The following is a 12,225-nucleotide window of genomic DNA, read 5'->3' as shown; positions in this document are numbered from 1 at the left end:
CTGGTTTTGCATTATTTACTATGAGAATCAAAAGATTTACTACATATTGCGTGTTATTGTTCAATGTTCTATAATAAATTTTTGTCTTCTTAACTTTTCATAGCCGTTTTTTAAAACAAAACTTGGGTTTTGGAAATAGCAGATCAGATAAGATTCATGAAGCGAGACAGTTTTTTATATTATTTGATTTCTTCTTGGGGTGATAGACCTGCAGTTTGGTAGTTTTCCGAACATTTTAGTCAGCCTCGCTATTTTGGTGTGATGTCTTCGATTCTTCACCTTCTGGGTTCACAACAAAACTAAAATATAGACAACCTAAATCGATTGAAAAAGGGCAAATTACATTGTTTTTAGTTGGAACATTCTTTTAACAAACTTCATCAAAAGCGTGGGTTAAAGACGAAGAAGATGATAAATTGGAGCGTTTGACAGACCGAAGCAAAAAACGTTTATTACGTTGTAAAAACAACGTAATAAATTACTGCATCGTGAGGTGGGATAAAAACACTTAAAAAACGGCAAACACTAAATAATAACTGAAATTATCAACAACATTAAATTCTAAAAAAAAGTATCATTTTAAACAATTATTTCACAAAACAATACATGATTCTGCCACTAAATGAGGTAAAATGGAGAAAATTAATCTGACAGACCAAAGCGAGGATTGTCGGACCAGGATGACCAGAAACGACCAAACTACATTTTAAGCATTGAAAAAGTTTTAGTTTTACAGGCCAAAAAAGCGAGACCAGACGGACCAGGAAGTCAAGAAACGACCAAACTATATCGTTTTTTAATTTTTACAGGCTTTGAAGCATTGCAGAAACAACGTAATAAACTACGGCATCGTTACGTTGGGATAAAAACACTTAAAAACGGTAAAAACTAAATAATAAAGCTGAAATAATTAACAATATTTAAATTCCGATAAAAGTATAATTTTAAGCAATTATTTCACAAAATTACACAAGCGTAATTCAATAGTATTGTACAAATCAATAGACGAATCTACCAACGATGTTTATGAAATGGGGCAAAATATGATTTTAGTTTTACACGTCAGAGAAGCGAGAACAAACGGACCAGGAAGACAGGAAGCGAACAAAATACATAGGTTTTTAGTTTTACAGGCTTTGATGCATTGCAAAAACAACATAATAAACTACTGCATTGGTGGGATAAAAACGCTTAAAACGGTTCAAACTAAATTATAAGTTGAAATAATTAACAATATTTAAATTCCAATAGAATTTTAAATAATTTTTTACAAAACTACACAAGCATAATTCAATAGTTATTTTACAAAACAATGGATGAATCTACCACTGATGATTATAAAATGGGGCAAAATGTGTTTTTATTAGTCAAAGAAGCGAGGACAGACGGACCAGGAAGACCAGAAACGACCAAAATACATAGTTTTTTAGGACCAAACTATTTACATGTGAAGCATTGAAAAACAACATGATAAATGACTTCATCGTGAGGGTGCAAACAAAACACTCAAAAAGAGATAAAACGAAATTATAAGAACTAAAAGCATTAAAAATGCATCACTCATAAATATAAGCACACAATCCAACAGTTATTTTACAAAACAATAGAGGAATTTACCAGTGAAAATGGTTGAAAATGGAGAAAACGCGTCAGACAGGGGAAAGAAGCGAGGACAAACGAACCAGGAAGACCAGAAACGATAATCTACATAGTTTTTAATTATACAGGCTTTGAAGAATTGAAAAACAACATAATAATTGACTTCCTCGTGGGGGTCCGAAAAAAACACTCGAAAACAGATAAAACGAAATTATAAGAACTAAAAGCATTAAAAATGCATCACTCATAAATATAAGCACACAATCCAACAGTTATTTTACAAAACAATAGAGGAATTTACCAGTGAAAATGGTTGAAAATGGAGAAAACGCGTCAGACAGGGGAAAGAAGCGAGGACAAACGAACCAGAAAGACCAGAAACGACCAAACTGCATCCTCAGACATAATCATATAATTAATTAATGATATTAATCGTGGATACCTATCAAAATGGACGTAGAATGAAAACAACAGGATTTCCCGAAGAAAAAAATTTATGCTACTAAGTTGTATAACTTGCATGATTATTAGGTCATGGAATGTTTCGAAAGGTATTTCTTAAAAAAAAAAATTTCTACTTACAAATGCTACAAATAAGGTTAGTATCGAGACCTCCACAAGGCCAGTATTTTGTTTACGTCTACATTATGACTGTACGATTTTGTTGAGGGTGTTATCACTTCCTGGTCATCTTTGGTAAATGTTGTAGCTATGTAGGTTGTGGTGTTCCACTAGTTTAATTTAGTTAAATTAATATTGGTTCTGCGTTTTTAGTAACCATTTCTGCAGAACGAGGTATCTAATCAATATCTAACTTAAGGCGTTCTCCTCTGACCTACTTATCTGCTTCATTGGTTCATAGTAATAAACAATAAACCAGGAACCCACTGACTGGCCATCTTCCATATCTTTTAGATTCTCAACAAACTATGTAGTTTTTTGTTTTTCCCAAAAAACCATCCTCTAGAACTAGACAGATAGCCTTCGCAATCGTCATGTCATTAGCACAATAGTCAAGCTGAAAGGGTTGCTTCTCTATTATTTGCCCTGGTTGAAGACGCATCAGGGTATGTTCTCTTTGGAATTTGATTATCAAGGAAGATCTTAATAATTTCCTTCGCAATTGTCATGTCCTCGCTGGTACAGCAGTTGCTAGAAATCTGACCTCTGAAAATCGTTACTTCCATTTGCGTGAAAGGCCTTGTAAAACAAGTACAGCTTAATGAAATAATTTAATTATTAACTTGAACAGAAGGTTCTTCGGTGAGGTCACAACAGAAACGACAATTCTTTAAATTTTTGCCGAGCTTTCGACGATTATATCATCATCATTAGTTAAAGTAAGAAAAATAATTGTTTGTAATTTTGTTTTTGAAATGATGTAACATGTTCTAATTGCGATATTTTCACTAAATAAATAGGCCCTGATGATGACGATATAATCGTCGAAAGCTCGGCACAAACTTTAAGAATTGTCGTTTCTGATGTGACCTCACCGAAGAACCTTCCGTTCAATTGTTCAACAAGCAGGTCGATACATCATCTCATCTTTAATTCTCTGCCTAAAACACACCGGTGAGTCCTATTTCATCAGGGATCTTGATTAATACCCAATTTCAATGGTTGAATCTTTTCTATGGTAACATTGTACATCCCAGCATCCTTCTGCGGGCAAGTGTAGCACCACTGTTTGTTAAAAGGTGTGTTGGTGTCTCCTCTGCCTCTTTGCAGAATCTGCATATGCCGTCTTGGATTATTTCAACCTTCTTTAAGTGTCCATTTAGCTTGCAGTGTCCTGTTAAGAATCCTATTAGGATTCTCACTTTATTCCAGCTTTTGATCCATTATGTAATTTCTTTTCTTCCGAAATTTTTTAGGAGATTCTTGGATTGTCTGTGTCCAATGAGTGAATTCCATTATTCCTTCATTTTCTTTTTGTCCTTCTGTCTGAGATACTCATTAATAGTGTGGGTTGCCATGCCACAGAAGGATTCGGCTTCTATCAGCGGTTTAACAGCTCCTTTCCTTGCAAAGGTGTCCGCTTTCTCGCTGCCTTCTACTCCCCTGCGTCCTGGGACCCAGCAGAGGTAGATATTTTGTGGTAAGATAGAAGATTTTTAGCTGGCGCCCAGAGCGATTTGTTATCCGTTGTTAGTGCTTTAGTAAATCGTCTGAATCGGTCGGAGCGATATGCTTGCGTAGTCAGCTGATGTGTTTATTCAGTTTTCGTTTATCTGAAGGAAAACGTGTTCTTTGCCATTCTTTACGAGCTTGCCTTTTTGTTCGTATAAGGTAGCGAATATAAAGCGGTACGTTAATGTGCTGAGAATAAGGGTTTCGTATATGTGTGTGAATTGTTGAACACTGATGGATTCAGTTATTGATAATGTAAATTTTTCAATTGCAGTCTATTTTGTGGTGTGTTTCAAGGGGGGGTTTGAGGTTTATTTGCTCCAAGACTATTCCAAATTGTTTCCAGTCCACTGGACCTTGTATTAATGTAGCCCTAGGGACAGTTGGAATGGGATAGTCTATAGTTCATAGCACAGGACTGTGATCAGATGAGAAATCATTCAATGTACAAACATGGTGAGTGAAGAGAGTTGGGATATAATGAAGAAGTCTATAAGAAGTTATTAGCAGTGGGCCAATATGTCGGATCAGGGGGAGATATGTAGTTGAGACGTTAGGAGGAGAGGACACTGCGTAAGACAGGACCTCGTGGATTAGGTGCCCTGCAGCTTCGCATTGTAATAACACCGAACAGGAAAAGCGAGCAAATTCACTGGAAAAAAGTTAGAAACTGTTGGTGGGAAAGGTTATGATTTGGTGGGCAATATACAGCTGCTACAGTAAAGTTCACTGACAGAAGATTGGCTAGGAATTAGATAATGGTTTAAGACAATATTTAGTAACATTGGAGTAATACCAATGGGTATTTTCTCCACTCTTGATTTTAGTTATGTATAAATTACCTTCCTCACTCTTACTTGTTGCCTACTTGAAGGTAGTTGTATTGCACTTCAAGTTATTAAAATTTTTTCGATTTAGAGTCTATGTTTATTTAACACCACTTTAAACCATAATTTTTGTTAGTAATTTTTTTTCTTATTCTTATAAGTTGCGTGATGGTTATCCCAAGGAATTACAGAAGTAATCTGAAGAATATGTCAAAATGGCAAATCAGAAATTCTAAATGCCCTGAGCCTGAAGACAGTTTTGGAACACAAATTACATATAACAATCCGTCTGAGTAATATTTGATAAAAACGCCTCATTATCTCTACAACACTAAATGAAAAAACCGTAATGTTGTTGCTGAGGTCAATGCGCAAACAGCGGTCCTCATTCCTAAGAAATTGTGTTTTAAAGTGATTCTTATCACTTACAGAAATAAAATTCTAATCAGTCTTTCACGATTGGTTTGGGTTATTAAATTTTTTTACAACTCTCCTAGGTCTTAAGTGATATTAGAAAATTGAAGCTTCCCAAAAACGAAAGTTTTTTCTTTTCGATTTTTATTCTCTGCGTTATTTAAAACATCACCTTCAACGGCCTGGTTCATTACACCTTTCTTTTTTAATTAAATGATTGATTATGACAATAATTAATTGGCAAGTTTGAAATATATCTCTGATGACAATGGGGAAGAGGTCGCTGTGTTTGGAGGATTTTTTTATTTGAATAAAATAACTAGTTACTTTATGGTTGTTATGGTTCAAATAAGAAATCTACGTTTTTAAAAAATAGAAAAGCATATATTTTTTCCCACCCGTTTGGTGTTAAGTTTTCTGTTGAATTTATCCTTTGTGCTCGTTGCCAGGCTAATTATTAAAATAATTGTGTTTATTTTAACATGGGTCTAAGTAGGCACGAATTATGTCTGGTACTTATGGACGAATATTACAAAATTGTTAAATAACTATTTTTCCTTAATCAATGTCCTGCATCATTCTTATGTATCAGATGTTCCCATTTTTACTCATGGGTGTTGTGATCCCCCATCAAAGAGAACACCAGGAAGATTTTACATGATTGGACTTGTCACATTCCTTGGCTAGCGAGGTGGTGCAATGCTAACCAAGTTCAGAAGTGCCCTAGAAAGGGCACATCCATACATGTGTCTTGAAAAAGGCAGTCCGGTTTCCGGCACGGCTTTTCGCCACTCCCGGAGACCCGGAGAGATACAGAAGGCACTCTACCTCCGGCTCCGTTTGGCCGGTACCCTCCAGCTAAGGTACAATTCGTTTACAAACCACGACCATTACGAGTCCAACATCAATTAGTAGAGCCGCTTGGATACTCTACTCCCGTGGTTCAGTATTATTTTTAAGGTGGGACTGATCGCCTACCCGGGAGTACATACGAACCCCCTACTGATGCACCCGTTGCCTGAGGGGTGCGGGTTCAGTAACCCTGGAAGCCCCTGCCAAACCAATGGGAAGGAAAGGGTAAGGAAGGATAGGGAAGGTAATAGGTAATTTTGCCTCCTTCATTGGTTACCCCTAGGTACCGGAGCTGATGGTAGGGCTTGCCTAGGCCCATAGGGAATGTTACCCTACGGAATGCATGGAATTTGAAGGTGGCACAGCTGAACATTGATCGCTCACAATTCCATTCTTATGTATCAGCTAGATTGTGAAAATGCCCGAAGAGCATGGCTTTTTTTGTTGTGCATCGGTACTGTTCACATCGACAATAATTTTCAGGTTCCCGCCAATCTGTGACCAATTCTCACTCTGATTAATTTGACTATCTTGGTTCTGTGGTTTTTGCGATTAGTTCTGCAGAACGAGGTATGTTTTATTAATATATTCAAGTCCTCTTTTTGCCGACATCGTTCCACAGCAATCCTGCAGTGACCAGAGACCTACTGACTTTTATAGCTTTTAGAACCTCATTAACTAAGTGATTTTTTCAGTTGCCCAACAACCAGTCTTCGAACAATCGCCAGCTAGACTTTGAGCCAGTAACAATTACTAGTTTTTTCCTCATTTTGACTATACAGTTGTCTGACCCTGACTTGGGTAACGAAAAAGCAGACACACTGGCCAGAGAAGACCATACGTAGGCTCCGAACCTATACTTGGGATAATAAAAACAAATGCAGAATCCTCCATCACAGAATGGATCCAAATAAATCAAAATGAGAAGTGGATAAACTCTAAGGGAGCTAGACACAGTAAACTTATACTAAAACAACCCTCACCAAGACTGGGAAACTCACTGCTGCAGCTGGAATTAGTGAATCAGACTCAGAGGAGTGATAGGACTACTAACCACTGGCATTTGAGAAAACATCTACATCACATGGGCACATATAACGATGATACCATTTGGAGATTATGTATTGAGCAAGAAGAAACAGCGACAAATATCATCTTCGAATGCGAAGCAACTGCTCAATGGAGACATAAACTAGGATACAGAAAAAAACCTAGAGAATGAAATTATAACAGCAACAGTCAATGAGCTAATACTTCTGAGAAGGAGGATTGAGTCGATTGCACTGAACTAGGAACTAGGAAGGTACAATAATTCAGAAGGCTGCAGTGCCTGGGGAGCACAAACACCGCTTGCTATTATTCTCATCACCATCATCATCATCACATCACCATCACCACCACCTCCAGACTCTGATTGATTTTTAGGTTCCTACAGGACAATTCGTGACCTGAGATCACCCTGGTCAATTTTACTATATTTGGTTTGCTTTTTCGAGATCAATTATGCAGAACGAGGTAACTCCTCTCAATATCTAATCCTTTATGCCGATTTATCCGCATAACCGTTCTACAGCAATCCACAGTGACCAATGAGTTACTAACCAACAAATTTCCATAGCTTTTAGACTTTCATAAACTTTGTATTTTTTGAGTTGCCCAAAAATCAATCAGCAATCAGCAAAAATCAACCCAGACTTCGAGTGAGTAAAAATTCTCTTTTGCCTGTTCTTGTTCGACAGTTACAATCGACACATATGTCTGATTCTCGCTGATTGAACATTTTCAGTTTTCTGTTGATCAATTAGAGACCTATTCTCACACTGGGCGATTGTACTATTGGTTCTGGTTTTTAGTGAGCAGTTATGCAGAAGAAGGTATTTCCTATACTAGGATAGGATCCTAGTAGTTTTCTTTTAACCTACCTATCTTCTTAGGCCATAGAATCTTTGGCAATCTTCCATAGCTTTTAGAATTTCCTAAACCATCCAGTTTTCGTTTTGCCCAAAAAACCGTCTTCTAGTACTAGACACTAGCCTTCGAGTCAGTAATGATAATCACTTTTTTTTGCCTTGTCTGTCTTTTATATACAAAATGGCTTTGAGGATTAAGGAGGAAGGTAAGAAACCTTGCGCATTGTAGATTCCTGAACCGGAATATCCTACACTTTTGGAGAAGTCAGTATGTATTTATAACGGCTCTCATACTTCTCATTGTCCATGTTTTCCATCTTAGGGATTTTCTTGTAGATGGTATAGTTTGAAAGAATTTACTTCTTTTGCATAAATTAAGTTCTGTCAGTCATAATCAGCGTATCCAGCCCGAAGATAATTTTTGATAATACCGTTAAAAATTACTTCAATGTAGTTGGAATGTCTTGTTATAGAATCGTATATCAAAAGAGAAAACGCTGTTAAACATCAGTTTTGATTTTTTTTTGTCAAGATAAATGTTTTTCCTGAATCCAGAGTCCTTTCAGATATCAGACTACACGAGCGATATTGGGCTAATTCGTTGGATAACTTTAAGCTTAAAAACGGTAAAACATAATAGATTTTTTTTTTAAATTTAGATTGTTAAAGAATAGTATAAACAAATATATTGTTGCCTTGGATATAATATGAATATATGAGTAATTTTAAAAATAGTATTTCCTGTTTGATACGTTACATAAGTGTATGTTTTCACGTGTCCTAAAAATTTATCCTTTTTTAAGCAATAATGACGTTTGTTTTACCACAAATATTGACTAGAAGTACTAAAATTTTGTAATTTAAATTTAGATCATTAGAAGTTTTGCGTATAAAACTTATCGGTCGGATGCTTTTCATTTTCACCTTCTGAAAAGACACAGTGGCAATGCTTGAAAAAATATATAAACATTTAAAACAAAATGTGATTTATCTGTGTGATCTGCGGAGTGATATACCTGTAATTTGATCTGCAGACACGCTGAAGATGGCGATAATGCCGAGAAGCTCTGACAGACCAACATTGCGAGGTTAAACAGACCAAATTACAAAAAAAGTAATGAACTTTTTAAATTTTATTTTTCTCGTGACAGTCAGCATTTTGTGTAACATTCACATATTAGGAACATAAATATTTATTTTACTGAATACTTTACAAGCCGCCCACAAAACTTCTTCCTAGGAAAAATGCGATACCATGGCGTAGCCTGGTCTGTCGTTTTTATTTTTTAAGTCATGCAGAATATGTAAACTTTACCATATTTACATGGACAGAGTTAAAAGCCTGAAAAAACCTAATATAAAGCCATTATCCAAACAAAGTCTCTAAGCGTTAAAATTTAAATTTAATATTTAAAATCCAACGAATTAGTTATTTTACACTTTAAACGTTTGTTGCACTAATGTCATATCGAAAATTTACACTAAATTTAGAACCGTCTGATTCGGAGTGTGTCACTGAGCAAATACCCGTTGTGAAAATTTTATCATATTGTTGTGGTGATGCTAGCATAATCAACATCCATTTATTTGTATGTTTAAAATAGTTTTGAAACGTGGCCACGATTGATTTTTTCTGCAATCAGTATTGCATAAAAAAAAATCCCAAAATTGTCTGACAAGTAAAAAGACATTTTAGAAACGTTTAGTACACTTTTAAGCAAGTTTTTCCTGGGCTTGTCGATTAAATTATTCAATTTATTTTCCAAAACATGATTCATGTCATGAAATTTGCTGGATGACGATGTGACAGTCACCAAATCAATCACAAAGCTGCGATCTAAGAGATGATGTATTTATTTTAAGTTTATACTTTTTATAAACTACGCCTGTCCGTTTTGCTTTGGCCCTGTTTTCCACATCGAAATCTATATCAATTTTCTAAGATCTGATCAATTTTAACTATGACATCCCTCCGAACAATCCGACAAAACGATCGTTTCCCTCTTGCCATGAATTCTCGTTCATTATTTCCGGCGTTGCGAGGGCTGAGAAATGGTAAATTTGTGTTTTACTGTTACATATTCCCACCCGGTTATCGTCCGTAGAGATAAGTAGAGCAAATATTGACTCGCGATAAGGGTTAATGATAAGGTCTAACACACCTTGAATCTTCAATAAAAAAATACCACTTGACGTTGTTGGCAACAAGGCGTTCTTGATCAATCTCGTCCATTGAAAAGAAAAAGAAAATTACTTGTAATTGTTCATATACCTGACTGAAATTTTTCCAACATTAAACGTGTCTTGCTACGTCTCAACGCTTAAGATAGCAATATTTTTACAATTGCGTCGGATTTATTGTATACATTTCCAATGTAAGTTCGAGATCAGGGATGCGGTGATATGTTTTTAAAGCTTTCAACCTTTATTGAGGTCTTCATCAGGGATCTTCAAGTAATAACAACGTTAATAATTAATAAATAATAAGTAACACAATAATTATCAGATAACAATGGATAACTTACTCGTCATAATATTAAAAGTGAAAAATGATTATTTGGAGATCGTGAGATGCGTTCTGGTGTGACGTTGGTTTTAGAAAAACAATTTCTTTATCGTGCCAACGTATCGATCTTTAGTGAGACCATCTTCAGGGCCTTGTGTTATCTGCATTTCAACAAAAAAGTTCTCTGATTGTCAGCCGATGCAAATTTCTTCTCATTTTTGACGATGTCCTTCAGAATACTCTTTATATATGGACACCAACTTATGTTGTTGAAATCTGTTCATAGAATCCCATGTTCTTCGTTCTTCTTGTGTGAAAAAGTGTGGTATTTTTGTTGAAATGCAGACAACGCAAGGCCCTGAATATGACCTCAGTAAGGATCGCAACGTTAGCACGATAAAGAAAATGTTTCTCTAAAACCTACGTCCCATCAGACCGCATCTCACGATCTCCAAATAATCTTGGCTAAAGATTGACTTAAAAATTTGATGTAACATGGGATTCTATGTACACAACTGCACATGGACACCAAGCAAAGAGGATTCTGAAGTACATCGCCAACAATGAGAAGAAGCTTGCTCGGCTATCAATCAGGGAACTTTTTTGTTGAAATGCAGACAACACAAGGCCCTGAAGATAATCTCAATAAAGATCGAAACGTTGGCGTGATAAAGAAAATAAAATTTTTCTAAAACCTACTTCACACCAGCCTGCATCTCACAATCGCCAAATAATTATTGGCTAACGGTCACTAAACACCATACAAAATGTTATAATGATAGCGGTTAAAATCATGATGACCGCACTCCTGATCTCGAACTTACTATTGATATCCTGACGGTCGATTCATCCTTCCTTGTATAAATTTCCTCTTAAACCTTCAACAGGAAAAAAATTTTAATGTTTTTTAAAGGACCTAATACATAGATAAACATAAAAAAGTTCGTTTCATGCTGTTTATGAACTGATTAAATGGTTAACGACTGATAAAAAGAGCATCAATATAAACAAAATCACCCTTTTTGGTACACTTTTAATACGTCTAAAAAAGAAAATTACTTGTAATTGTTCATATACTTGACTGAAAATTTTCTAACATTAAAGCTGTCTTGCTATGTCACTATGCTTAAGATAGCATATTTTTTACAATTGCGCCGGATTTATGTACATATTTCCACTTAAACCTAAAACCGGAAAGCAAATTTTAATGTTTTTTTAAAGGACCTAATACATAGAAGAATATATAAAAAGTACGTTTCAGGCTTTTTATGAACTGATTAAACGGTTAACAGCTGGTAGAAAGAGCATCTATATAAACAAAATCACCCCAAGATACAATTTTAAATAAGCCTAAAAAAGACCTTCCGCAGATAGCAAACTGTGATGTTTTTTAATGTAAGTAAGAACTATCTTTTTAAAAAAAAGGATTGATAGAAAGAGCATCAATATAAACGAAATCACCCCTTTTGGTACAATTTTAAATAACCTAATTTAGGATCATTAATGCAAAAAATGCAAAAATTTAGGAAAAGTAGAAAGGTTGTCAAAATAATTTGTCAGGAAGGAGACCTGTCATATGGCGTTTCGTTGGTTCAGCAGAACCGGGCCGAATTTCGTTATTGAAATTATCATTTAACAAGTATTTTGTATTGTTTTTTCAGCTTGAGAAGAATTCGTCAATCCAGAAGAACTTCTAGTCGAAATAGAAATTAAAACATTATAAAAGACACAAAGAGAAAGTCACATTTTCCGCCGAAGTTTCCCAGTATTCTTTTCCATGGCGAGTGCCATACAAATAAAATGACTTTCGAAAACTACAATCTTATCTCGCCCTAAGTTTTAAGAATAATCGCAATTCGTATTGAATTTGTACAACGCCAGTAGTCCTTTTTGAGATAAGATTGTACTTCAAGTCCAGTTACTGGTGGGGATGCAAAGGGTCAAAGTAGATAAGCGACCTGGGGGGAAAAGCCCTTCAGATAAA

At 35.5% G+C, this 12,225-nt stretch overlaps 1 protein-coding gene across 1 annotated transcript in view; it reads right to left on the bottom strand.

Annotated features, from left to right (window-relative positions):
- The window catches only part of LOC106661303 (GATA-binding factor A-like), a 28,183-nt gene extending 18,066 nt beyond the window's left edge, over positions 1-10,117 (bottom strand). Inside the window, exon 1 of the mRNA XM_024225558.1 lies at positions 10,008-10,117. The gene's annotated coding sequence lies outside the window, so the exon portion shown is untranslated. The remainder of the gene's footprint in view (positions 1-10,007) is intronic.
- Positions 10,118-12,225: the final 2,108 nt, after the last annotated feature.

The sequence above is a fragment of the Cimex lectularius genome, unplaced genomic scaffold (genome assembly GCF_000648675.2).
Source record: "Cimex lectularius strain Harlan isolate CLEC.00 unplaced genomic scaffold, Clec_2.1 scaffold16, whole genome shotgun sequence".
NCBI classification, from domain to species: Eukaryota; Metazoa; Arthropoda; class Insecta; order Hemiptera; family Cimicidae; genus Cimex; species Cimex lectularius.
This window is presented reverse-complemented; position numbering and strand designations above follow the sequence as displayed.